Source organism: Anomaloglossus baeobatrachus, chromosome 2 (genome assembly GCF_048569485.1).
Source record: "Anomaloglossus baeobatrachus isolate aAnoBae1 chromosome 2, aAnoBae1.hap1, whole genome shotgun sequence".
Classification (NCBI taxonomy): domain Eukaryota; kingdom Metazoa; phylum Chordata; class Amphibia; order Anura; family Aromobatidae; genus Anomaloglossus; species Anomaloglossus baeobatrachus.
Window position 1 is genome coordinate 143000532 of NC_134354.1, and position 25806 is coordinate 143026337.

The 25806-nt window shown below is 41.5% G+C and overlaps 1 long non-coding RNA gene across 1 annotated transcript in view; it reads left to right on the forward strand.

Annotated features, from left to right (window-relative positions):
• Positions 1 to 412: 412 nt before the first annotated feature.
• The window catches only part of LOC142286837 (uncharacterized), a 33798-nt gene continuing 8404 nt past the window's right edge, over positions 413 to 25806 (forward strand). The window contains exons 1-3 of the long non-coding RNA XR_012747913.1: positions 413 to 580; positions 1205 to 1277; positions 9144 to 9218. This is a non-coding gene — a long non-coding RNA (uncharacterized LOC142286837). The remainder of the gene's footprint in view (positions 581 to 1204; positions 1278 to 9143; positions 9219 to 25806) is intronic.

The window sequence follows — 25806 nt, forward strand, 5'->3', positions numbered from 1 at the left end:
ACTTGGTAACTACACACAACAACATCTATATATATATATATATAACAAAAATCATACATTAACTACACAATACGTAAATTCTAGAATACCCGATGCGTAGAATCGGGCCACCTTTTAGTAAAGTAAATAAATGTACACATTACACATGTCAAACAAAATGCATTAATGCACATGATACATTCGCTAACCATTTAAACAACCTTCATGGTTATCAATAGAATACCTGTGGAGTCAAAGGGATAAACAACCCTGAGCCCCTGTATCAGAAAGGCAGAGACCAGGAGACAACTGCTAGCCCCAAGCATTACGCCATAAATCGGCTTCCACAGGAGTGCTGATAGGCATTAATTTACTCAACCACTACACATGACAAAATATTCCTCCATCTCTGCATCATCCTAGATGACAAACATGTGATGTCAAAGCCTGCAACATGATGTTAAAGATCTACTTGAAGCCAGAAGCCCTGGCACAGGAGGGAAGATGAGGAAGAACACATCACATATAATGGTGGAGTAGTAAAGAACAGGCTGGAGGGAGCTTCACAGGGAACTGGATGAGGGCTTCAATTAATAGACAGGTGAGCACCAAGGTGACTGTTTGTTTTTTTTCTTGTTTTCCTTACAATTATTATAATTAATTTAATATTATTTATTTTTAAATTACAATTATTCACAGGGTGTTGCATATATGAAAAGGATAACATATATATATATATATATTTATATGCTATCAAATTATCAAATTTATAAAACATTAAAGTATAGTAAACAAGCTGTGACAGAGGGAGAGAAAACTCTGCCCTCATAATAAGCCACATGTGAATCAAATTTCCTGAACAAATTCGAGCAAACTTCAAATTTCAGCAAATTTACTCATTACTCTTTACAGCAGCTCTTCTATAGTGACAAAATTATCCCTGCTATATCTGTACCTTTATTCCGATTCTATCATATTTTCCCATATCTTCTTTAATAATAGATACATGTGATCATTACTGTTCCAGCACAATGATGTATGTACTTAAATTAATTTGCTGGCAAATATAATTCCATACAGTGATCACCTTCTATTCATTTCTATACTGGGAGCAGTTTTTAATATAATATAAACTTCATGACACCCATCATGTAAATTTCCCAAAATTATATTTGTATTCTTCATTATCACATTATTGGAATTTTCTCTTTTGTTCTTTGTATAGAAGAGGACATTGAGGTTGTAACCTGGGAGTTTGGCCCACACGTTTCCTTTGGACACCTTGCGCTCAACATATGGTAAATAACACATTCTGCCAACATGTTTACAGTAACTACAAATGTTCAGAGACTCCCTTGACTCTACGGTTATCAAAACCAATAGCAAGAAATTAATGTAAATATGATATTTCTATAATAAAGATAAGCAAATAATTTCAAGAGGAATTGAACTCTACTAAAAAATTTTTTAAAAAATTGCTTTCACCAAAATGCAGATTTTTTTTGTATTTCCCTTCTGCATGGATTCAGCAGAATGATGGCTGCTTAAGGCCATTAATCTGAAACCTCATCAGAGCCAGAAGTCCTGGTTCAGTGTGATAGGCCTGGGCATTTCAGCATGAGCCACAGAACATACAATGAGGATGGAGAGGAGATAAAAGGCAGGAAAAGGTGAGCGACTAGATAAATATAACTTTTTCATTTATTTTTTTATATATTATGTTTGTTATGTTCTGGGAGTCTTTTGAGACCCCAGAGCATAATAAAGAACATCAAATTAGCATAGAGTAACTTTTCAGCAAATCAAATTTTCAAGAAAAATCCACATGAGCAGTTAAATTTGAATCTTGACTGATTCACATATCTCTATTTAACGCAAAGCTGATTTTATTTTTTTAATTTATGTTACTCACTTATACAGTGCTATTAATTCCACAGCACTTTAAATACCTGATTATCACTGTCCCCATTGGGGCTCGCAATCTATATTTAGTATGTCTTTGGAGTGTGGGGGGAAACCGGAGTACCAGGAGGAAATCCGTGCAAACACGGGGAGAATATACAAACTCCGTGCAAATGGTGTCCTTGGTGGAATTTCAACCAGTGATAACCATTGAGCCACTGTGTAGCCCCATAAAAATCTAGCGAACAATATTTTTAAAGACAGATATGAAAAAGACTATGGGCCTGATTCATCAAACCAATTTTGCCAGAAGTCGCTATAAAAGTCGCAAAATTTGGGCACAACTCAGAGTTGCTCAAACAATTTGTAGTTTGATGGTTTCACACCAGTTTATCTCAGCTATGCCAAAATTGGCAGGGCTGAGCAGAACTGGAGTATGACAGTGCAGAAGAGACATAATGCCATGGCTCAACTAATTTTGAACAAACTATGGCATTATTGTAAAAATTTCAGCACCAAATCTGCATCTCTTGGAAAAAAAATGCACAAAAACAGTTTTTATGTCATTTTGGTGCAGTTTTCCTCCAGGAGGTGCAAATTTGGTGCTGAAATGTCTGCACCAGATTTACACCTCCTGACAGAAAACTACACCCAAAACGTTTTTTGCATTTTTTTGCCAAGAGATTCAGATTTGGTGCTGAAATTTTTACACCATATTCCAGAACCCAATCTACACCTCCTGGAAAAAAAACACATCATGACCGCATCATACGCATGTAGTAGTGATACTGTTTTTGCCAGGATGTGTAGAATGGGTGCAGGAATATGGTGTAACAATTTCAGCACCAAATCTGCATCTCTTGACAAAAAAAACCCCTCAGTTTTCTTCTGGGTTTTGCACGTCTGTGAACTCAGTGAATGTTTATTGAGGTCAGCTGGGATCAGGTTACCTGTGATCACAGCTGGAAACCAGTAAGTATCTCTAGCTGTAATCACAGCTAACCTAAGTGATGTCACCCCTCATCGCAGTTCAGTCTCTGCCTGAACCTCACAGCATTCTGTTATGTTCCATGATTGTGCGCTGTGCCTTCTGAAACGTAGCAGAGCTGGAATTCTCATGGGACCTTGTGTGGATTACGTCGCACCTGCAGAGGTGTTTTGGGGGTTAATAAAGTGGTGAAAGAGGGTTTTTTTCTCTTTTAATTCAATTAGAGGATTTTTTCGATGTTTGTGTTTATTTATTTTCACTTACAGATTAGTAATGGGGGGGTCTCATAGACCCTCCCCATTACTAATCTAGGACATAGTGGCAGCTGTGAGCTGTGATTAACCCTTTATTACCCCGATTGCCACCGCACTGCAACAGGGCAATCGGGAACAGCTGGGTAAAGTGCTAGGATTGTTGCATCTAATGGATGTGACAATCCTGGGTAGCTGCAGGCTGCTTTTTTTAGGTTAGGGGGCTCCCAATAACCATGAGTCTCACCAGCCTGAGAATAGCAGCCCCCAGGTGATGGGCTTTATTATGGCTGAGTATTAAAATTGGTGGTGTGTGTGTGCACATGTGTTTGTTTTTTTTTTTATTTATTTACATAATTAAAAAAAAGCCTCATGCAGTTCCTCTTATTTTGATATACAGCCAAGATAAGTAAATGGCTGGGGGCTGCAGCATGTAGCCGTATGCTTTTTCTGTGCTGGGTATGAATGTGGGGGGACCCTACCCCATTTTTGTTATTTATTTTTTTATTACAAAAAGACACACGTAGCATCTGTGATTGATTGGAAGCAGTCAGCTGACACACTGCTAGTCAGGGTGGGGGCGTGTCTGACTGCAAAAAATCACAGAAGCTGGTAGGTGGGGAAAGCAGTGCATATTTATGAGCCTAATGAATGGCCCCGGAAGTGAATGGACAGCTGTGGGAGCAGTCACTGCCACAGCGAAGCCTCGGTAAGTATAGCACGCCAGCTCCTATCCCCTATTCCTTCTACCATCATTTTTAATTGCTGGATTCTGATCCTCACAGATTTGTAATGAGACCGGCGTCTGGCCAAATATCTGGGATCAATCCTGGGCTGGAACCGGATTTTTTTTTTTTAAATCTGGTTAGGTCTGCCAGTCTCTGTTATCAGCGAGTCTGCTCATCACTAGTGAAGTGGAAGACCAGCAACCCGATGGATTGATAGTATCAATGTAATGGTGGTGAAGTCCCTTCAAGACCTAACTATGACTTGTACAAGATTGATCATCCTAAAGATAGTTTATCCATCAAGTTGCCATGGCTCGAGTTTGAGCAGAAGGCCAATAAACAAAGAAAAAATGATGATGTATTAATTAGTAGATCTTGTTTAAATATTACTTTAAAGACTGCAGTCACTGAGGGTGGAAGCAAATCTCATTGACTATCAGAGTTACAACCTCCACCACCAAGTAGGGGTAGATTTCTAGTGACTTCTTAGAGTTTTGATCAGCCTACTCAATTTACCCCCTTTATCCTCAAATTTGGGATATTGTCCCTTTATTTTAAGCTCAACATTTTTGGTTATATATTTTTGTTGCTTCTCTTTTTGGTATGCTTTTAAGTAATTGAAAATAATATATATAACTATCAATATAAGGGGTTTTACCTCTAAAATGCTTCCAAGAATAACTCCATACCCCTGATGGAACATTGTAAAAAAAACTACAAGGAGTGTCATAGGGCACTATAGTATGGAACTGCATATTTGCCACCATTTAGCCTTATTGTTATATGGAAGGTGCCTTTTATTCCTTCTACTCTAATGTCATCACATGATAAAATTAAATCTATTAGATCTAAATCCAAATAAATAATGTCACGTGTTATTGTAGTAGTGGGATTATAGAACTATGCAACAACATAATATAAATAGTATAGTACTTTCGGAAATATTCACCACATCCATTTGCAGAGCTGATGTAGCACGCTCTGTTAATAAGATAATACCTACAGCTCTGGAAACATAAACCACTATCATTCTCATAAAAACTAATTGTAGAAAACAATTTGTTCAATGAGCCAAAAACTTTAAAGCAAACAAAATATATAAAACAAGTCTAATGAATCATCTGCTTTATTACCATATGGCAAAGAGATCTCTCCTATAGTAATTCGTTAATGCTTTTGAAAGGTCATACTAATGCTTTCCTGCTGAATTTCCATGACTTCTGGGGATACTTAAACATCTGCTCATTTTACCCTTTGGTATTCTAAAACACAGAGGTTTCACGGCTTGTACACTGATTTTTTTTATACGAGTCAAATATTGCTTTGCAGTTAGCTAGAGCCAAGTTCATGGATATCTCAGTAGCCCACGGCATCAATGGATAATAGCAAGAGCTCATGTAAGGTCAAAAAACAACATTTTATTTTTGTGTTCTTGTTCTAAATAAAATATATATTCCAATTATGTACATGATTGGTGGTGTTACATAAACAAAATGGGGTTATCATCTGGAAAGAAAGTAATATGCACACGTTAAATCTGCTTGGGGCAAGTATCAAATCCATTTTGGTAAAGTTTAACCCAATTATGATTTTTTTTTTCCTTGCATTGGGATCAAGCAAAAAACAATATTGCAAGGTTTATCTTTGTTTACAGTAATTAATTTATATATGATTATGAGGGTTGCTGAGCTGATAAGTAGAGATTAGTCACCACCCTAGTGCTTGAGTTCGAACGGCGGGTAAGTTCGTCGAACGTTCGACGAACATTCGTTGAACACTTTCGAACACCTTCGAATACCAATTGAAAACAATGGCAGGCAAACACAAACACATACAAACATGCACAAACACGAACGCACACCGCCCTCGTCACGATGGTTACCCGATACACTTACTGTAGCAGCGAAATACGTGTATCGGGTAACCATCGCGACGAGGGAGGAACTTCCTCTGTCAGACGCTACTCAAAGGCAGTGCACTGGCCAATCAGAGGCAAGCGGCTCCTGCCTTTGAAGTCAGCGCTCTGGCAGCGGAAGTTCCGGCATCGGTCTCGATGGTTACCCGATACACCTCTTGTACCAGTGAACTGCATTGTCCCAGGAGGCCGGCGATGGAACGGAAGGTAAGGTGAGCATAATATGTGTGTGTGCGTGTATGTTTGTGTGTGTTTGTGTGTGTTTATGTGTGTTTGTGCATGTGTGGAATGGCTCAATAGGGGACCAGGATGGGACATTTAACAAGTTGTGGAAGGAATTGTCTGCATTGCAATGATTTCCTATGGGAAATCTTGCTTTGCTAAATGAGTAACTTGGTTAACAAGCACACTCCCAGAACGGATTGTTCTCGTTAAGCAAGATTCCACTGTATTAACATTGAATGACAGTATTACTGTGAAAAGCCAGTTACGCTTTTGGTAATCGAACAATTATCGAACATAACCTTGAACTGTCGAGCTTGAAGCTAATTGTTCACGTTCGTTGAATGACTCTAACATTGCCTAAAACAAGTCGAATTTGAGATTGGTGAACAGTTCGATTCGAACACCGCTCATCTCTACTGATAAGTCTTTGGCTTTATGCAAAAGGAAACAAGATTGGATGATGAAACTTTACATTTATTCTACATACTCTCCACTGATATCAACACACTTCTTACATCAGTATTCCGAGCTCTGTAAGCCTCGGTTGTGCCTCAAACCAGGCATCCATAGCAGCCATGGCATCAGAAATGGTGTGAAATTTGGTACCCTTGATGTGTTTCTTCAGGTTTTGAAACAGATGATAGTAAGAGGGAGCTACATCTGATGAATAAGGTGGGTGGACAACCAGCTGGAAGCCCAGCTCTGCCAGTTTTGCTGTGGTCATTTGTACAGTGTGAGCAGAGGCATTGTCTTGTAAGAATAAGATTCCTTTGGACAGATTGCTGCACCTTTTAGCCTTCAAAGCTGCTTTCAATTGGTTTAAAAGTTCAATATAATATCTTGCATTGATGGTGAAACCCTTTTGAAGGTAGTTCTCTAGCACCACTCCCTCCTTATCTCTGAACACAGACATCATCACCTTAGTGAATGACTTTTGCACCCTGAACTTCTTTCGATGAAGAGAACCACTGTGCCTCCACTCTTTTCACTGCTTGTTTTCAGGGTCATACAAATAAATCCAGGTCTCATCCATAGAGACCAGTCGATTCAGGAAGTTCTTATCAGTCTGGAAACGTTGACAAATGGAGTGGGAAGTTTTCACTTGCATGCTTCTCTCATTTGTTGTCAAACATTTAGGGACCCACTTTGCAGATCGCTTCCTCATGTCCAAATGTTCATGGATAATGACACAAACACGATCACGGGAAATCCTTAGGATGTCTGCTATAGCTTCAGCTGAAATTCGTCGATTCTCAAGTATGAGGTTGTGCACAGCATCGACGATCTCCAGAACAACAACCACTCTCAGTCGTCCAGGACGTTCCTCATCATTGGTGTTGAAGTGGCCGTTTTCAATTTGGCAACTCAGTTCTTAGCTGTGGAATATGTAGGGCATTGGTCCCTCAATTTCTGTGACATATCACCATGAATATCTTTTGCGGACTTTCCTTGCAGAAACAAGAATTTTATCACTTCTCTGCTCTCAGTTGCTGTGAATATCGCATTAGACACTGCCATTTTGTTTCCTGTGTGCATAGAACACTGTTGCCATAGGCAACAAACACAAAATTTTGAAAACATATATTAGACACATAAACATTTATGTGATTTAATATTCATTACCATAGAAACCAAAAAAAATCACAAAGCCAAAGACTTATCAACAGTCCCTCGTATGTTTGTATGGAACATACTGAGATAAAAAGTGATACTATTAGGTTAAAGGTGCTTGTTAGTGATGAGAGAATTGATTTTTTGTGAATTTAATTCAAGTTGAAATTTATGAATTTTGCAAGGTTTTGTTGAATAGAAGGAATTTAATTTATGTGAATCACCAAAATATCCCCCATTTTACACATTGTAGATGATTGCATAAGCCACAGAGGTCTCATATTATCTAATGAAAATCTGTGCAGGCTTCTCAACATTTCCTTTGTATAGTGTAGTCAATCAGGAGGAATTATCAGTGCCTGTATAAAAGCTCAGGCCGTGAATGCAGCAACCATTTTAAAGTTATTCAGGATAGAGAAAGGTTATCACAGCTTACAGTTCAGTAATATAGATAGGGAGTGAAATATTTCAGACTGTAAGTTGTTAAGCTAGTGTAGGACTGAAGTAGATGAGTGTAGTACCGTATTTTCCAGCATATAAGACAACTGTGCGGATAAGATGGTCCCAAACTTTTCCAGTTAAATTTCCCCATTGTTTAGTAATGTCCCCTGCAGTAATGTCCCCTACTGTAATGTCCCCTGCTGTAATGTCCCATGCTGTAATGTTCCCATTGTTTAGTAATGTTCCCTGCAGTATTGTCCCCATTGTTTAGCATTGTCCTCCTACCGGTCCCCTTCTTGTCCCCTATTATGCCGTTGTTTACACACGATAAAAGATATTCTCACCTGTCCTCCGTGCCCGCGGTGCCTCCAGCTGCTTCTTGCAGGCCACAGGCACACAGACCCCTCTGTAATAGCGTCCGGTGTACGGAGCGGCTGCTGCAGGATGTTGTCATGACTTTACTGCAGTTGAATGCTTTACGGCGCCACAAAGCATTCAACTGCAGTAAAGCTCTGACAGCAGCAGCGGTGGTGGCCCTGTGTATTGGACGCGATCGTGGAGGGGTCTATGTGCCTGCAGTCCGTAAGAAGCACTACTCCATGATCGCATTCTATATACGGGCCCGCTGCCACTGCTACTATCAGCAATTTACTGCAGTTGAATGCTTTGTGGCACCATAAAACATTCAACAGCAGTAAAGCCATGATGACATCCTGCAGTGGCCGCTCCGTGCAGCAGATGCTATCACAGAGGGGTCTGTGTACCTGCGGACTTCAAGAAACAGCTGGAGGCACCGCGGTAACAGAGGACAGGTGACAATATATTTTATTGTGTGTAAACAATGGCAGTAAAGCCATGACGGCTCTGTGCACCGCCGTATAACACGACACCCAGCATATGAGATGACCCCCGACTTTTGAGAAGATTTTCAGCGGTTAAAAATGTGTCTTATACACCGGAAAATATGGTAGTTTGTGAATAATACAGAGATTCAGTTGATAAGAGAGGTGCCAGCAGCAGCACTGACAGTTTCATTAAGATTGATCATTGATATGGTGGAGATGCATTTGTCCTGCTTCATTTGAATTACACATTTTTTTCAGAATTCTTACTGCATCAGAAAACAGCACAAGATTTTATAAAGAAAACAAATTTGAAATGAGTGTCCTTCAAAAAAGGTATGTTTACTTGTCATGAGCATTTCATGTGCAATCTATTTTGTGAATGGGGAATAATTGTTTTTTTAACGCTTTTTTTACATTGATCATAATAGTAGATCCTATTATGTGGTGCATTCTTGCAAATGGACTCAATTGTATCGTGTAGGCACTGGATCTGTGCATGCGTAATTGCCATGGGGAGCTAAGGTTAAATGATAGCCGAACTTTGGCTGTCACAGCCAGGGATGGTGCCTACACCATCCCTGGCTGCTTTACCCCTATATACAATTATCCCTAGCGATTGCAGCATGGAAGAGGGATCTGCCAACTATGGTCACCTGTTAGATCAAGCCAGGAGCATGGTCTAAAAGACATTCCGTCACTGTAACACTGACAGATGTAATATATTGCAATGCTGGTTTTGCAAATGGTGTTGGATAAATGAGAAATTGCCGATACACTTTGAACTCTTCTAACTTTCTCTGGTTTAGGGGCATAAAAATTAAAAGGCTGAAAATTGCGAAATATTTGCTAAACTTCTGATATTTTCACAAATAAACATAAAAAATTCGACCTAAATTTATCACTAACATGAAGCCCAATGTGTCACAAAAAATAGTCTCATAATTACTGAGATCCATTTAGGCATTTCAGAGTTATTACATCATAAAGGGACACTGGTTAGAATTGTAAAATTTGGCCTTGTCAGGAAGGTGAAAGCAGGCTTTGGCGGGGTTAAAAATACAAAGTTTCTCCAAATTCAAACATTTCACTGAGACTGTCTTCCTCACAAAGTTTATGTGCCATAAACATTTTTTTTTTCTTTTTGCACACCTGTTTTTTTAGTCAATTTTAACATCAATAAATGCCCAAACAATACAGGGCCCTGTTGCATGAGCTGGTTTTCTGGACATGTACTTACCTAACATTTCTTCTAAAGTCCTTTTTGGTAAAGGGAGTTGAAATTTGTAGAACATAAAATGAATTACATTTTGTTAACTGCATGTCTGTTTTTGCACATTTGAAGTCACAGTGTGTGATGGAATCACTAGGAACAGAGAAGTCTAAACTGGTCCTCAGTGTAGGGGGTGAACCCTACCTGACACTAATCCCAAAGGTACGTCTGAAGGTGATGATGATTGGGCCTCCTTCCTTGATCTAGCTCCTGACAACCCTGGCAGAGTGACTCCCCTCCCTCCACCCAAGAGAGGGCCGGGACAGGAGTGGTCAATCCCACACAAATAAACAGATTTTAAACTTGTATAACGTAATTTGGTTAAGCTTGCGGAAATCCAGACACAGACGCACTTCACCATCCTTCTTTTTGACAAAGTTAAAACCCGCAGCCACAGTGGACGAAGACGGCCTAATGTGACCATTAGCCAAACTCTCTGTTGTATAGTCTTTGAGAGCTTGTCTCTCAGGGCCAGACAAATTAGACAATCTTCACTTGGGCAACTTGTCGCTTGGCTTCAACTGTATGGTGCAGTCATTAGGTCTGTGCGATGGTAGCTCCTGGCAGGCCTTTACACCGAAAACATCACAAAACTCAGAAAAAAGCTCCAGAATACACATGGTTATCATAAAAATATAGGTCCTTAAACAGTGCTGGCTAGAGAAAGAGCTCCATTTAGTTATGTTCTGGGTCTTCCAGTCTACAACTGGGTTATGCAAAATAAACCAAGGAAAGCCTTTTGTGGACAAAGGTTTTTGAGTACATAGCACCTGATGCACTCTGAATGGAGTACCCCTATGAGGAGTCCACCTAACCCCAATACACATTTCATAAATAACCCTTGGGAGAGAGGTAAACAGCCAATAGAGATCCATAGAGGACTGGATAACTTGTCCACCTCTAACCCTGAAGAGCGAACAGACTGTTGGTTGATTATGTTTGCCCTTCAGTCACTATAAAAAAAATCTTAACACAGACTTCCTGGCCCGTTATTTTAACTTTGGCAGACAACAAACATTGAGACGTGGAGGAAATACATAGGCCAAGGTTGAAATCCCCCAATCCCCCTGGACTTAACAGTTTTCCAAATTCCAATATCTTTTGGATACCAAAGGTCAGGTAGTAATAAGGTGTTCCCTTTTATCCCAGTAAAAAGCAAGTACCTCCCCTTTTTGGCATAGGGGAAGCTCTCCTCCCATGAGATGTCCCACCAAGCTGCATGGGCTCAGGTGAGGCCTCAGAATGTAATGCAAGTATAGCCACGCAATCCCAGAGAGTCTTGGTATTATGAGTAGGGCTGAGCGGGTCCGAACTGTAAAAGTCCGGATCTGCGCGGTTTCATAGATTTCCGGGTGCTGGACCCGGATCCGGAATTCTGGGTGCACGATCCGGATCTGGAACTGGGAAAATAATTGAAAAATAAAGAAAAACAGAAATAAAACAGCGTTTCATACTTACCGAGACTCGGTGTCATATCGGCACACTGCTTCCGGGTCGCACATTGACTTCCTGTACCGTGCATCGTATACACACAGCTTTCCGTGTTTTCCTCCCCCACCGGCCGTCCTCTCGTCTGTGATTGGTTGCAGGCACACGCGTTCCCAGCCTGTGACAGTATCTGCCTGCCGTGCAGTCATTGTGGCTCAGTCATTGTCTGCACAGCCAGTGGTAGTGCTCTATGGCCGCTGGCTATGTAGCAGAGCTGAAGCGGCGTGGGACCTCATGTGGATTATGCTGGACCTGCAGGTTGTTTGGGGTTAATAAAGAGGTGAAGGAGGGTGTGTTTTGCACTTTATTCCAAATAAAGGATTTTTCTGTGTCTCTGTTTATTTACTGTCATTTACAGGTTAGTGTGATGCAGGTATCTCCTAGACGCCAGTGCCATTACTAACCTAGCATTTAGTAGCTGGTGTGCGCTGCTAATAACCCCTTATTGCCCTGATTGCCACCGCTCCAGGGCAATCGAGAAGACCTGGTATTGCATCGGGATTGTCACATCGAATAGATGCGGCAATACCGGGCGGGTGTGGGCTGAGAATACCTGCCCCCAGCTGGCATTGTCATGGTTGGGGATGTAAATTAAGGGGGACAGCACGTCGTTTTTTTAAAAATTATTTATCTAAATAATAAAAAAAAAGCCACATCACCGGCACAGTCACGCACACTTCTGACAGGAGCGTGCATGTGTTTCTGTGTACAATACATGCACGCTCATGCTCAGACAGCGCAGGCTGTGCCGGCTGATGTCATGTCAGACTTGTACGTGTCTGACAGCGCATCACCGGCACAGCCGCACACTTCTGACAGGAACGTGCATGTGTTTCTGAAAGACATGCACGTTCACCATACTGACCCGCAGACACTTGCACTGCTTTCCCTGGCCACCCTGCCACCTGTGATTGGTTGCAGTCAGCTGACACTCAGGGTTGGGGCGCATCTAGCTGCAACCAATTACATGCTCCGGTGGGCAGGCAAAACAATGAATATAGAATTGTTGGCTCCAGAAGGTAAAAGCGTGATCCGGAAGGAGTTTGCTGCCATGACAAAGTCTCGGGTGAGTACACCGCACGTGCTCCTACCCCCGTATCCCTTCCACAAACGTTTTTAATCTCATGATTCTGTTCCCCATAGACTTATATAGGCACCAGAATCCAGAGCGGATCCAGATTTTTTTTTTCAATCCGGCAAGAATCCGCCAGGCCCAGATTTTGGCGGATTCAATCAGCCCTAATTATGAGACATTTTACAGAACCGGCAATCAGTACGTTTTACCAACGACATAGCTGCCTCAAGAGACCAGAGAGGGAGGAAACGTAGACATGACCAATGTCTCCTTTACCCTTTTGTACACGCCCTGAAGAAACTGATTTTTCCGAGCAAGGTTGTTCCCCAGTGTGTCCGTAGGCCAGTGCTGGAATTCAGCACAGTAATCCTCTGCTGGGCGACTCTCCTAGTGCAGTGTGTGGATATTATACTCAGCTAGCAACACCCTATCTGGATCGTTGTAGATAAGATTGAGCACAGAGAAAAGCCCGTCCACTTACACAAACATAGGTGACTCAGCAGGCAAGCAAAAACCCATTCTTGTGAGTCTCCACTAACAAGTAAGATCACAATACCCACCTGTGGTGCCTCACTCACAGAGGAATGAGGAGGCAGATGAAAGTACAATTTACATGCCCCCCTGAAGGTGACAAACTGTCTGCAAACCCCTGAAAACCTCTCCTGAAACCGCAGCTTGGGTTCTGATGATCCAGCAACCAACACACATTGCGTGATGGTAGCAGACTAAACCTGTTGCTGAACCGCCACCCTTAATTTTGCCACCTGGAGGGATAATGCCTGCAACCACCTCAAAAATGAGGCTACGGGATCCATGCTGAATTTAAAATTGGGTCAATGATAATGTCACGAAGTGTGATGGGATCACCAGGAACAAGAGAGCCTAAACTGGCCCTCGGTCTAGCGGAACCCTAGCTTACTCTGATCCCAAAGGTATATCTGAAGGTGTCGATGGTTTGCCCACCTTACTTGCCCTAGCTCCTGAACAACCCTGGTCTAGTGGCCCTCTCCCCCAACCAAGAAGAGGGATGGGACAGTGGAGAAAACCCATATAAATAACCAGACCGAGGTAAAACCAAATCTCAAACTCACAGCAATCCTTCACAGAGGTATACACAATACTTGACCAAGAGGAAACTAAAGGTAGGGAGGAAATAATCAGACAGCAAGAGTATTTCCATAACACACCAAACAACACACAGAACTATATCAGCATCTGGATAGCATAGCACAAGTACCAGGATTGTATAAAGCTATCATTGGCATGGGACAACAGGCTCCACCATCTTAAGAAGTGGTAGGTCTCCTGCAACATGTGACTCAAGCAGAAATCCACAGGCTAGCAAAAATTAACTCCTGCCAGCCTGATTACAAACAAGAACACAGGTGGTCAATGCCCGAGCCTGTCTGTGCAACTCATAGGCAGCATTGTGTGGGGTGTCTGACTCTGCTGTGTGAACAGCGTCAGAAATAGTCCTTACACTCAGTGAGTTTTGAGCCAGACCCCTTATCACACCTGTTTTATTAATACAATTTAACAACTGTAAATGCCACAGCTATATGATAACTTGCTGCTGTATTTTTCCTTCTGTATGTGCACCTATTTACCTAGCATTTTTTGTAATATCCTTTTTTATTTAGGATTGACTAAGTTGAACTAGTTGGATATAAGTATTTTTTCCACCTATGTAACTATGTAACTAAGTGGGTTTGAAAAGATTGTTACGTGTAAATTACAGTGTTGTACAAAATATGTGGTAAAAGAAAAAGTGGCAATGGTAATGGAGTGGGTAGTGTAAAAGACAAAAAAAAAATTCCCCAGCTAAGAATGTAGGAGCCATTAGCTACAGGAATTACATCACCACTGGTAACGGCTTTGGGGCAGTAATGCTACCAGACGCAGGTCACAATTAGCCTCATTTGCCTTGGGCAAGCGCTCTAGTGAGTAGGAAGTGGAGGGTGCTAAGAAATATGTGATACATCACTTGTCTCAGGTACAGCAAGATGATGTTATCTCTGACAGAATCACTAGTAGTTTGAATCAGTAGTAGTTTGAGGTAGTGTTCTGCTCAGTTATCCTTTTTCACTGTCATTTCATTAATTTTTAGACTTTCAATTCTGTCAATGACATCTCTGTCTCTTCTGTTCATTAGTATTCCAGGGGTTAAGAAAGATATTTACCAACAGAGCAACCTTTACTGTTGATTTTCTGGATGAGTTGAACAGTCAGCCTTTGAAATGAGATGACATGTGGCTGAAGGAGAGAAGAACACAATTCAAACACCCAGATGTGTTGTTGGCTTGGTCAGTCCAGGAATTTGGGGCACTGGCAGTAGAGGTATAAGTAGCACTTTCAGTAAAGGCCACGTCTCACTAAGCAACATCGCTAGCAACATCGCTGCTGAGGCACAACTTTTGTGACGTAGCAGCGATGTTGCTAGCGATGTTGTTGTGTGTGACATCCAGCAACAACCTGGCCCCTGCTGTGAGGTCGCTGGTTGTTGCTGAATGTCCTGGACCATTTTTTAGTTGTTGCTCTCCCGCTGTGAAGCACACATCGCTGTGTGTGACAGCGAGAGAGCAACAACTGAATGTGCAGTGAGCAGGGAGTCGGCTTCTGCGGACGCTGGTAACCAATGCAAATATCGGTTAACCAAGAAGCCCTTTCCTTGGTTACCCGATATTTACCTTTGTTACCAGCGTTCGCCGCTCTCACCCTGTCAGTGCCGGCTCCCTGCTCCCTGCACACATAGCCAGACTACACATCGGGTAATTAACCCGATGTGTACTCTGGCTAGGAGTGCAGGGAGCCAGCGCTAAGCGGTGTTCGCTGGTAACCAAGGTAAATATCGGGTTGTTACCCGATATTTACCTTAGTTACCAAGCGCAGCATCGCTTCCACGCATCGCTGCTGGCTGGGGGCTGGTCACTGGTTACTGGTAAGATCTGCCTGTTTGACAGCTCACCAGCAACCCGTGTAGTGATGCTCCAGCAATCCCTGCCAGGTCAGGTTGATGGTGGGATCGCTGGAGCGTCGCTTAGTGTGATGGACGGTACCTTAAGGGAAAATCGAGAAGTGGAAATCAGGCGGGGGAGGAAATAAGGCAAGTGACAGAAGCATCAGGAATCATGATAACAACTATGATGATGTTGTGTGGTGGACGAGAACTGTTAGCCAGATGAGGGTGCCGAGGAGGGGATGCCACTAGAGGAAGAATGTATGTAGTAAGTTTTTAGCTAGACCTGGTCTGTGACATATTGCTCCCGTGGGATTTTATATATCTTGTTCTCTTGCCTCCTCTGTATTTTAATTATCCGATTGCCTACTCAATTTGTCCTTGAAGTGACCTTTTGGAGTTGACCCAGCATGACAATACGTCTTGCTTGTTATGCAGCCCTGTGGCCAGCAGCCCTTCTGTGAGAGCAATCCAGTAGACACATTGTAATTCTAGATTTCTTTAAAAGAGCTTAAATGATGATGGTCATGGTGCCTCTGAAATCTGCCAAGATGGAGTGTATGTGGCATCTGATAGATACAACAACTGATGTCATGATTAGATCATCGTTAGCATCTGTCCGCCTGGCCATTGTGTTCTACACTGTTGTTCTACCGCCATTGACATGCCACCACGCTTATCTTTTTTCTGTCTGATACAGTTAGGTCCAGAAAAATTTGGACAGTGACACAAGTTTTGTTATTTTAGTTGTTTACAAAAACATGTTCAGAAATACAATTATATATATAATATGGGCTGAAAGTGCACACTCCCAGCTGCAATATGAGAGTTTTCACATCCAAATCGGAGAAAGGGTTTAGGAATCATAGCTCTGTAATGCATAGCCTCCTCTTTTTCATGGGACCAAAAGTAATTGGACAAGGGACTCTAAGGGCTGCAATTAACTCTGAAGGCGTCTCCCTCGTTAACCTGTAATCAATGAAGTAGTTAAAAGGTCTGAGGTTGATTACAGGTGTGTGGTTTTGCATTTGGAAGCTGTTGCTGTGACCAGACAACATGCGGTCTAAGGAACTCTCAATTGAGGTGAAGCAGAACATCCTGAGGCTGAGAAAAAAGAAAAAATCCATCAGAGAGATAGCAGACATGCTTGGAGTAGCAAAATCAACAGTTTGGTACATTCTGAGAAAAAAGGAATTGACTGGTGAACTTGGGAACTCAAAAAGGCCTGGGCGTCCACGGATGACAACAGTGGTGGATGATCGCCGCATACTTTCTTTGGTGAAGAAGAACCCGTTCACAACATCAACTGAAGTCCAGAACACTCTCAGTGAAGTAGGTGTATCTGTCTCTAAGTCAACAGTAAAGAGAAGACTCCATGAAAGTAAATACAAAGGGTTCACATCTAGATGCAAACCATTCATCAATTCCAAAAATAGACAGGCCAGAGTTAAATTTGCTGAAAAACACCTCATGAAGCCAGCTCAGTTCTGGAAAAGTATTCTATGGACAGATGAGACAAAGATCAACCTGTACCAGAATGATGGGAAGAAAAAAGTTTGGAGAAGAAAGGGAACGGCACATGATCCAAGGCACACCACATCCTCTGTAAAACATGGTGGAGGCAACGTGATGGCATGGGCATGCAAGGCTTTCAATGGCACTGGGTTACTTGTGTTTATTGATGACATAACAGCAGACAAGAGTAGCCGGATGAATTCTGAAGTGTACCGGGATATACTTTCAGCCCAGATTCAGCCAAATGCCGCAAAGTTGATCGGACGGCGCTTCATAGTACAGATGGACAATGACCCCAAGCATACAGCCAAAGCTACCCAGGAGTTCATGAGTGCAAAAAAGTGGAACATTCTGCAATGGCCAAGTCAATCACCAGATCTTAACCCAATTGAGCATGCATTTCACTTGCTCAAATCCAGACTTAAGACGGAAAGACCCACAAACAAGCAAGACCTGAAGGCTGCGCCTGTAAAGGCCTGGCAAAGCATTAAGAAGGAGGAAACCCAGCGTTTGGTAATGTCCATGGGTTCCAGACTTAAGGCAGTGATTGCCTCCAAAGGATTCGCAACAAAATATTGAAAATAAAAATATTTTGTTTGGGTTTGGTTTATTTGTCCAATTATTTTTGACCTCCTAAAATGTGGAGTGTTTGCAAAGAAATGTGTACAATTCCTACAATTTCTATCAGATATTTTTGTTCAAACCTTCAAATTAAACGTTACAATCTGCACTTGAATTCTGTTGTAGAGGTTTCATTTCAAATCCAATGTGGTGGCATGCAGAGCCCAACTCGCGAAAATTGTGTCACTGTCCAAATATTTCTGGACCTAACTGTATGTTCTACTGCTGCTACTGTTGACAGTGCTGCCAAAGCTTGCCTTACACAGTCATATATTTAATTATCTATCCCATCACATTCTATATTGTGTGGCTGTTGCCACTGCTAGTGCCAATAGACATCTACACATTTTCTGTCCATTTTGTTTTATTGTTATACTGTACTGCTTTTTCATAGAACTCTACTGCCAGCCTTACACAGCCTGACATCTCCTTTATTGTCCCATCAAATTCTATACATTTCTGTTACTTCCATTGCTTCAGGCACTGCCAGTAAAGCGCTAAATATCTTCTGCCTGTCCATTGTGTTCTACAGTAATATTGTACTGCTGCTGCTGTTGGCCTTACACAGCTGCACATTTCCTTGCTTTTCCCATCAATTTCTATACTATGCAGCTGCTGCCACTGCCATTAGACAACCACACACCTCCTGTTTATCGATTTTTTTTTTTTTTTTCTATAGCTGTATTGTACTACTGCTGGAAAACCTACACTGTCCAGTTTTAATGAACCTGACACTGCACCCAATAAACAGAGTTTGGATGGCTGGTTAATAAATCATTACTTCTTTACTTTCAAAACAGCACCCCAGTTGCTGCAACCATAAAAAGGGATACATGTTTGATCTGCTTGTTAAAAAGACAGTGCTTCTTCATTTTCAAAACAGCACATCTGTTGATTCCAGAATGACATGATTTTTGCATGATTTGGTAAAAAGCCATTGCTTCTTTTCTTTAATTAAAAAAAAAACAATGGTTGATACAAATGATAGATTACACTGGAACTTGATAAAATGTAAAAGCAATCACAAAACTGGTAAATGCTTGAAAAGGAGAATAGTTCCCCACTGTTGAAGTCCCCTTTTCTTTTCCTGCAAGGTTTCATTAAATACTAAACTAGGAGGAGAGGGAGGCAATGGCAGTATTCATTCTTTAGTGGCAATCCTAGAGACACATGCTATAAAATTAAATGGTTATTATATTAATATCTCTCTTTACACTTTACATCAGCCTTTGTGTGAGACTCATGTTGTCAGAGGAGAGGGAAAACATCTACTAGGCTCGAAGCAAACTTCCCAAGTTATCATCTATCCACTAGAGTTGATCTAAAAGATTTGCAGAACCCTGGTTGAACGACCAAGTTGATAGTCTCTGGCTGCCAGTCTAGGGCCCAGCAAAACTCCTACCTGCTGACACCTATTATGATTACTAAGTGCTTTGTCATTACTACAGCATGGTGCACATATGCTATCACGCTGGGCCTACTAATCATAAAAGGTGTCGGGATGCTATCAAATAGGAGGAGGTTAACAGGCCTTGGTTCCAGTGTCTATGAATTACCAATACAGTTGTTGAGCCATGGTACAGTAAATTTTTTTTCAACTTTTCTATCAATAGAATAGGTAATTACTGTATTTTTCGTTTTATAAGACGCACCCCAAATTTAGAGATAAAGTAAAAAAAATAAAAATGGAGTCCATCTTATAATCCGGTGTTCTCTTACTGGAGGGGTCAGCAGTGGTGGTGAAGTGGGGCCACAGGAGGCAGAGATTGTGCTCCCAGCCGCGGCGGGTACGTGGTAGTGGCAGCGTTCAGTGGCGACGTCTGTGGCGGATCAGTAGTGGCGTCTGTGGCGAGTGAGTAGCGGCGGCAGGTAAGTGGTGGAGTAGGCCGATGCAGTGAATGTCCCAGTCTGTCAGCGGTCTCAGTTCACATGATGGCGCCTGAAGCAGCTCCATCTGCGCATGCGCTGACTCCCGGAGCGGCGCGTGCGCAGATGGAGCTCTCATCTAAGAGCTCCATCTGCGCATGCGCTGACGTCCGGCACCATCATTTGAAACTGGTATCGCGGACACACTGGGACACCTGCCGCACAGCCACCCGCCCGCACAGAGTGGCAGCCAGCAGGCCGCCCGCATGCACAGAGAGGCAGCCGGCACCAACAGGCACCCACAAGTAGCCACAGGCACCCGGCTGCTCTCACGCAGCCATGGCCGACCGAACGCACCCGGTCGCCGCACAGACAGCTCCCTCCCGGTAAGCTATATTCGGATTTTAAGACGCACCCTCATTTTCCTCCCAAATTTTTGGGAGGAAAAGGGCATCTTATAATCCAAAAAATACGGTACTTAATTATTGCTGTGGTCCCGTCCCTCTCCTAGGACTCTCATTGAGCCCTAGAACTAGGTTTTGAAGCATCTTGTGGGAATGGATAATTGACTGTGCATGCGCGCCACTGCTCTATTTATTCCCAAATGTAGACTGTTGAATTTTGCAGTAGAAATGTTTTAGATTCTCAACAAAATCTGAGATAGAAATATTACCAGACCCTATATCACACTTGAAAAAAAAAAGCTATCCACTCTGCATTGCCATATCAGGAAAATAAACATTTCTCTGCCCTACATCTAATATGCATTTTCAGCTGCTTTAGAAGGGATTATATTTTTTTTTATTATACGGATAAGAACCCTTTAAGCTCGCTGTACACTTTTTAGCATTTGAATCTACTTATGACAGTGATGGAAGAGATGTAAAATCAGCGTTATTGCTACAGCTTGTAAAATGATGGATTTACAGTTTTAACAAGCATATATTTTCCAGCTTTTTTTGCGGCTTGACAACTTTATGTACAGTATTTTTTTTTCATAAATCACAGGATGAAGACTTTTCACAAACATTCAATATCTCTTGTAACATTTTGGAATAATCATCTTGTTTGATATAAGGTCTGTTGGAGTTTGACTGGTTCATTGCAAACACATAAAGAAGCTAACACTAAAGGCCGCTTTACACACTGCGATATCGTTACCAATATCGCCATCGTGCGTACCCGCCCCATCTGTTGTACGACACGGGCAAATCGCTGCCCGTGTCGCACAACATCGTCCGGACCCGTCACATTACTTACCTTCCCTGCGACATCGCTGTGACCGGCGAAATGCCTCCTTTCTTAGGGGGCGATTTGTTCAGCGTCACAGCAACGTCACTGCAGCGTCACTGAACCGCCGCCCAATAGAAGCGGAGGGGCGGAGATGAGCGGGACGAACATCCCGCCCACCTCCTTCCTTCCGCATTGTGACTGGGAGGCAGGTAAAGAGATCTTCCTCGTTCCTGCGGTGTCACACGGAGCGATGTGTGCTGCCGCAGGAACGAGGAACAACTTCGTTACTGCTGCAGTAACGATATTTGAGAATGGACCCCCATGTCGCCGATGAGCATTTTTGCACGTTTTTGCGATGATGCAAAATCTCTCATAGGTGTCACACGCAACAGCATCGCTACAGCGGCCGGATGTGCGTCACTAATTCCGTGACCCCAACGAGATCGCTGTAGCGATCTCGCTGCGTGTAAAAACCGCTTAAGGATTTATTTACAAATGTAAAAATGTAGTCAACTGTCTAATCAGTGGTTTAATAAAAGACCATAGGTGAAAAGCGATTCATGCTAAATATTTAAATAAATACATTTTTATTAAATCATATACATTAAAAAACATTTAAAACAGGGAAATCTCCTCTGGGGAACCGATCTCTACCTGGTATAGTGCAGGAGATTGGTATGGTATAATATTGACAATAAAGAAGCAAATTTAGCAGCATAAATACATCATATAAATCATGAAAAAACTGATAATACATACATGTGTTGTGTATTTGATAATAAATATATGACATTTTTTAAAGGTGATTAAATAATTAAATTTGTTATCTAATTGATAAACAGTATATCACCATATCAATGTAAATTTACATAAGCTGCTTGCATAAGCCTAGCAGCAATATAAGAAAAATACTGGAATATCCTATTAATAATACACATTTTGTAACCAGTCTATTAAAGATTTACTTTTTATCATAACTGTTAACCATCCAATCTCTGGAACAAACTCTTCACCAGCAGAAGCCACATATTTATGTGTACATATATCTATTTGGTGTGCATAGTGTCACGAACCCTACATCTCTCTGCTGCTGCAGAACCGGCACAGGCATCCTCTCCGGTAAATGGGTTTCTGGGGAGTGGCCTGTTCAGTGTGGCCTCATTCCTGGGGTCACACTGCCATATCTGGCCTCTGCTGCCTCCATGATGCCACCAGCAATATTTCCAGCTTGGCGCCGTGCTACCCCTGTGAGAAGTACTCTGCTCTGTTTCCCTGCTACCCAGTACCTTTGTCCTGACCCCACGCCCTGTTTTACCTCCATGCCGCCTCCATTGCCTGACCTTTGTCCCTCCAGCCCTACCTGACCTCCCCTTTTCCTGCTTGCTCCATCCTCCATCTGTCCTGCCCAGTCTTTCCTCCGTGTTCTCCCAGTTACCCAGTCTTCTGTCTTCCTTGGTATCTATCCTGCATAGTTTGTTTCCCGGTATCCTACCTCGGCTTTGTTCTTGACTGTGACTAGTTTTGCTCCCTGTTTCAAGACGTGACATCCCGTCATTGACCCATTTCTGTTTGACTACTCTGACATTTAGCTTGTCGACCTCTGGTGCGCTTCTGTAGAATTAAACTCAGGTTAGTTTTTCTGCCTGAGTGTTAGTGCCACCTAGTGGTAGCCTGACACATACCATATAAATGGGTGGTTGCTAGATCAAGTCCCAGGCAAACAGTTCCTCCACCCCGATGTGCGTTTTGCCCAGCTTCTGCTAGCCAGTAGCCACCACTCTGTTATATTGTATGTACAGCAAATAGATTAATGTACACGTAAATAGGTGGCTTCTGTAGGTGAAGAGTTTGTTCAGGAGATTGGGTGGTTAACAGGTATGAAAAAAAAGTGTATCTTTAATAGACTGGTTACATGTGTGTATTATTAATATGATATTCTAGTATTTTTCTCACATTGCTAGTAGGCTTATGCAAACAGCTTATGTAAATTAACATTGATATGGTGATATACTGTATGTGTTTCAGTTAATTAGTTTATATATGTATTCACCTTGATAGATTTTCATACATTTATTATCAAATACCCATCCCATGTATGTATAATCAGTGTTTTTCATTATGTATTTATGCTGCTAAACTTGCTTCATTATTGTTAATATTATACCATACCAATCTCCTACACTATACCCAGGTAGAGATCAGTTCCTCAGAGGAGATTTCCCTGTTTTAAATGTTTTCTAATGTATATAATTTAATAAAAATATATTTATTTAAATATTTAGCATGAATCGCTTTTTTTTACCTATGGTCTTTTATTGAACTACAGGTATCTGGATGTAAATGTTGTTGTGAAGTGTCATGTGCACTTTAACAATAGGACTATTGTTTTGTTGATTAAAACTGTCAAATCAGGCTACTAGTGTATCAGAGAACCCCTTGGGTTGAGGATCTGAAAAAGAAATTGGACCTATTGTTACAGCAGAAAATAAATCATATGTAACTGACGTCAAAGCCAGTAACTTGCCCCATTGATTTCTAATATATTGATGTACAGAGAATATTATTGTCATACATCTTGTGGGTGATTATTACGTTTATGGTCCAATTAAAAGTGGACATGATTATATTTGTATAAATGACCAATGGGTTCTCATAATAATCTACTTTGGTGGGTAAAGGAACATGTTGTTATAATACTCCGGGGGCACAGGAAAAAAAAATAACCCTCACCTATGAGCTGCCACCAACCTGCCAAAAAGTCACTGCATCTGTGATTGAAGTGAAAATTCAACTATTAAAAATACAATCTGGCTGTCAACATGGTTCCCTTTATTTCATGTATGTGTAATTTTATAAATTTTAAAAGGCATTTAGTTCTTTCTTTATTATTATTATTATTATTTTTATTATTATTATTATTATTATGCCTTTGAAATTCACTCTGTTTCAGAAGTGTACCAGTCTTCCTTAATTGCTCTCAAATGTATGCAATACGTTAAAAGTAGAGTTGAGCGGACCTGTTGAAGTTTTGGGTTTGCCAGGGTCAACCGGACTTTAGATAAAGTTCAGTGAGGGACCCGGAGTTGACCTAAATCCCAATGGAAGTCAATGATTGGGCAGTTTGGCTCTCCTTTAATAAACAGTACTTCCGGGGGAGGGAGGGGAGGGTTTGTTTTTTTTTTGACACACTACATCATGAAAAGTTTTTTTTACCCCCAGTGAAAGTCATTCAGAGACTGTAAGCAGGTCTCACTGATCATACCTGAGCATGCTCGATCGAGTAGTTAGCATACGTACAGCACCTGAACTCCAAACTTGGACATTGATTTTTTTAAAAGTCTATGTTTAGTATGAGACCCAAACTTCACTGGTCGAGTTCACTCATGCCAAGTTAAGAGATTTGCATTATATAAAAATATGGCATATATTAAAATCTTTATTAGGTTACATTCATAAGCTGTACTATCCTTTAGTGCAGAATCCCTTCTAAATTTTGGTAGAAGAGTGTACATTTTTTAACTCATTTAATATGTAAACCCTTACAGTGTGGTAGAGGTCCACATGCGAACATCTTAGGCTGGCACAAAAATTCTAACAACACCGGTATACTACATTTGCGACTAGGCAATATGCCATGAAAGCAGATGGTCGAACAGTAAACAGACTGCATGCACCTAAGAGTTAATGTGAAAGAGCAAAACCTTCTATAAACAGTTTCTAAGTTTTCTGTATTTAAATGTTGTTATTATATAGTTAGGTTCAAAATTGGAATGATCTTCAAGTGTATCTTAGGCTAATCTATCTGTTATTTTAAGTTTTACTGCTTTTATGTTAATGTTAATGTAATGTTAATTTTTTTGCTAAATTGGTACTAATAAACAGCAGGCTGTTATAGCATTCTGTGGTAAATAATTAGATACTGTGTTTTTCCAAAAATAAGACTGTCTTATACTTTTTTGCCCCCAAAAAAAGCACTAAGGCTTATTTTTGGAGGATGTCTTATCCTTGGAGAAACATGGTTGTGGGTAAGTTGACCCCCCCCCCCAAAAAAAAGCAGACCCTCCACTTCCTAGGGGACGCATACTTACCAGACCCAGACCTCTGCGTGGCTCCCAGGTCCTCACTGTGATCTCCGGTGGGCGCTGCACGCCATCCTCCCCTGCTTCTGGCCGACACACTCACACACAGACAGACTCACTCACTCATCACATCCAGTGTTAAAGAATGCTTTCGGCTGAAGGGAATGATGGAAGGAAGTTACTTGTCCGCAGGTCCTGTAAGCAAGCATTGCGGCAGGTCCTTGCGCTCCACTGCACAGCCTCTCAGGATTCTGCCGGCGAGAAGAAATCGGTGTCGCTGGATGTGGTATGTATGTGATGCAATGTGTGTGATCTGATGTTTGTGTGTGTGATCTGATATGTGTGCGATACGATGTTTGTGTGTGATCTGATTGTGTGTGTGATCTGATTGTGTGTGTGAGATTGGATATGTGCAGGGGTGTGATCGCTGCAGGTCCTCTGCTCGGCGTCTCCTGAGAATGATTGTGGGGTGTCCGCTGTCTATAATGAAGTGTCCTGGAGTAACTTTAACTTTTTTAGCTGTATGGACACTTCATTATTGAACCGTGACTATGGCTTATTTTCAGAGCAGGTCCCCTTTTTTGAAGCCTTGCTTCAAAAATGCTGAAAATCACTGCTAGGGCTTATTTTTGGGGGAAATCTTATTTTTGGAAAAACACGGTAATATATATTTTTTAGCAGTTGAAGATTTAATTTTAGGGTATAGATTTAAGTGGGTTAATTTTCCATGTGTTGCCTATGGCCCTAAACCTGACAGAGATTAAGTAAGTCACACTTGAAGCAACAAAATTCAACTGGGACACTGATATTTTTAGCAG